This window comes from Octodon degus, unplaced genomic scaffold (genome assembly GCF_000260255.1).
Source record: "Octodon degus isolate 3935 unplaced genomic scaffold, OctDeg1.0 scaffold00007, whole genome shotgun sequence".
Taxonomy (NCBI): domain Eukaryota; kingdom Metazoa; phylum Chordata; class Mammalia; order Rodentia; family Octodontidae; genus Octodon; species Octodon degus.
In genome coordinates this window covers 13,203,118-13,205,321 of record NW_004524583.1, presented here as the reverse complement: position 1 = coordinate 13,205,321, position 2,204 = coordinate 13,203,118, and the positions used below count along the sequence as shown (strand labels likewise).

At 40.8% G+C, this 2,204-nt stretch overlaps 1 long non-coding RNA gene across 4 annotated transcripts in view; it reads left to right on the top strand.

Moving 5' to 3' along the window:
- The window catches only part of LOC111813315, a 20,948-nt gene that overhangs the window by 6,601 nt on the left and 12,143 nt on the right, over positions 1–2,204 (top strand). The window contains exon 1 of one of the 4 annotated variants that reach the window (XR_002818618.1): positions 1,005–1,080. The exons of 2 other annotated variants lie outside the window; for them this stretch is intronic. This is a non-coding gene — a long non-coding RNA (uncharacterized LOC111813315). Of the gene's footprint in view, positions 1–1,004; positions 1,081–1,159; positions 1,203–2,204 lie in introns of those variants that run through there. One more of the 4 variants, XR_002818621.1, reaches the window with a different exon arrangement.

Below are 2,204 nucleotides of genomic sequence, written 5' to 3'. Positions count from 1 at the left end.
ACCTGAGTTCAATCCCCAGTTCCACTAAATAAATAAATAAATAAATAAATAAATAAATAAAATTTTATTTCTTATTAGTATGTTTGGTGTTTGCAGTATATAATGTTTACATGCATTGCAGAGTAAGCGCATGTACTTAACATACCTTTATTCTTTTTATTCCCCATTCCCTGCCTTGCTCCCCTGTCTTCAGCTTTTAGGAGTTTGATTTATGGGTTTGAGTGTGAGTTCCTGCCTTCATCTTAGCTGGACTTTATTGAGCTACTTGGATATTTATATTCATGTCTTTTATCAGACTTGGGCCTTTTCAGGCATTGTTTCTTTAAATATTTTCTCTGCCCCTCTTTCTCCTGTCCTTCTGAGACGTGGAGAGTGTGTATTTGGGTCACTTGATGGATTCCCACAGACCCATTAGGCTTTGCTCAATTGTATTTTCTTTCTGTTCTTCAGATTTGTCATTTCTATTGTCTAACTTCAGGTATGCTGATTCTCTCTTCTGACTCCTCAAAACTATCTTCGAAATGAATGACTTTTTCATTTTAGTGTACTCTTTAGTTCCATAATTTCCTTCTTGTCTTTCTTAATGCTTGTTTTGTTTGTACTCTATTTTCTTTTGGCTCCATCCGCACTTTTTCTGAGTTCTCTACTCATCCCTAAGACAGTTGCTTTATGTCTTTGCCTAATAGATCTGCCATCAGATCTTTGTTTTTTAATAGGCCACACTTTTCTGAGTATTTACATTTCTTAGGGGTTTTTCTCCCCCTGAGAGTGGTTGTTGTTGCTGAAAACTAGATATTGCAAGTTAATATTAGGGTAGTTAGAAATTAGATTCTTCTTCTCCTTTGATGTCTGTTATTAGGGTTTTTTGTTTTTTTGTTTGTTTGTTTTGCGGAACCAGGGATTGAACTCCGGCCCTTGTGCTTGCCAGGCAAGCACTTATTCTGCTGAGCTAACTCCCTGGCCCCTGTTATTGGTTTTTGTTTGAGTTTTTGACTTTGGTTTTGGTTGCAGGCTGTCTGTGTGCTGAGGACCAGCCTGAAGTGTAAACTTAAAGTCTCCTCCACCACCACCCTACCCTGGGTATGTACAGGCACCTTTTTTTTTTCTGTCTTTTTGACACAAGGTTTTGCTATGCAGTTCAGGGTGGCCTTGAACTCCCAGTAATCCTCCTGCCTCAGCCTATTGAGGGGCTAGGATTACAGGTGTGTGCTACCACCATTCCTGCCGCCAGGCACTCTTCTGACTTTCCTTATATAGTAATACATAGCAAATATGTATTTATGTAATTGCTTTTTAATATTCTTTAATGTCTTGCTCCCAACAGTGGCAGAAAAGAGAGAAATGAATTGAGGGAAGGACAAGAAAGCGCTCTGGCCCTTTATGTTCCATGGAAGTCACCAGGCAGGGGACGTCCTTGGATGTGGGGAGAGGTGCAGCAGCAGTGGCCTGTTCATCACTGCCTACACCTTTGTGATCGGAATTAGCCTCCAGCACAGATCCTGAAATGGGGAAGGTGGGGTCCTCCTGCCACCCTGGCTCCTCAGGCTGTGTGCAAGCTGTGTGCAGAGCTGGCCCAGAAATGCACAGGGCTGCTTGTCACAGGGCGGGCGGGGGTGGAGGGTAGGAAGTTGCTACTGTGCTCAGAGCTGAAATTAACAAAAACTAACCACAGTTTATGTCCCAGCCTCACCCTGGAAGTTCCAGGCCTTCAGTAGACTCCAGAGCCCCAAGAGTTCATCAGACAGGGTCTACTGATGCAGCTGTTACCTTGCAGAGGAGACAGATTCCTAGAGCTTCCTACCCTCCCATGAGCCTAGAAGCATCCCTTAAAATTGTCACTTTCCCAAGTCTTATCCAGTTCTTATGTTTTACATCTACATCTGTGATCCATTTTGAGTTAATTTCTACATAAGATTTGAGATATATGTTGAGGTCCATAATTTTTTCATCATGGATGTTCAATTCCAGCACTGTTCATTGAAGTCTTTTATTTCTTCATTACGTTTTCTACCCGTCTAAAAATCAAGTGGCCCTATTTGCATGGACATCTTTGTTCTATTCTGTTGACCTTTGTGTCTGTCCATCCTTCACCTATACACTGGTGATTACTATTAACTGAATGGTAAATTTCAAAACTAAGTCGTATAATTCCTCCAAATTTTTTTTCTTATGTTTTTAAAATTGTTTTAGCTATTCTAATTTTT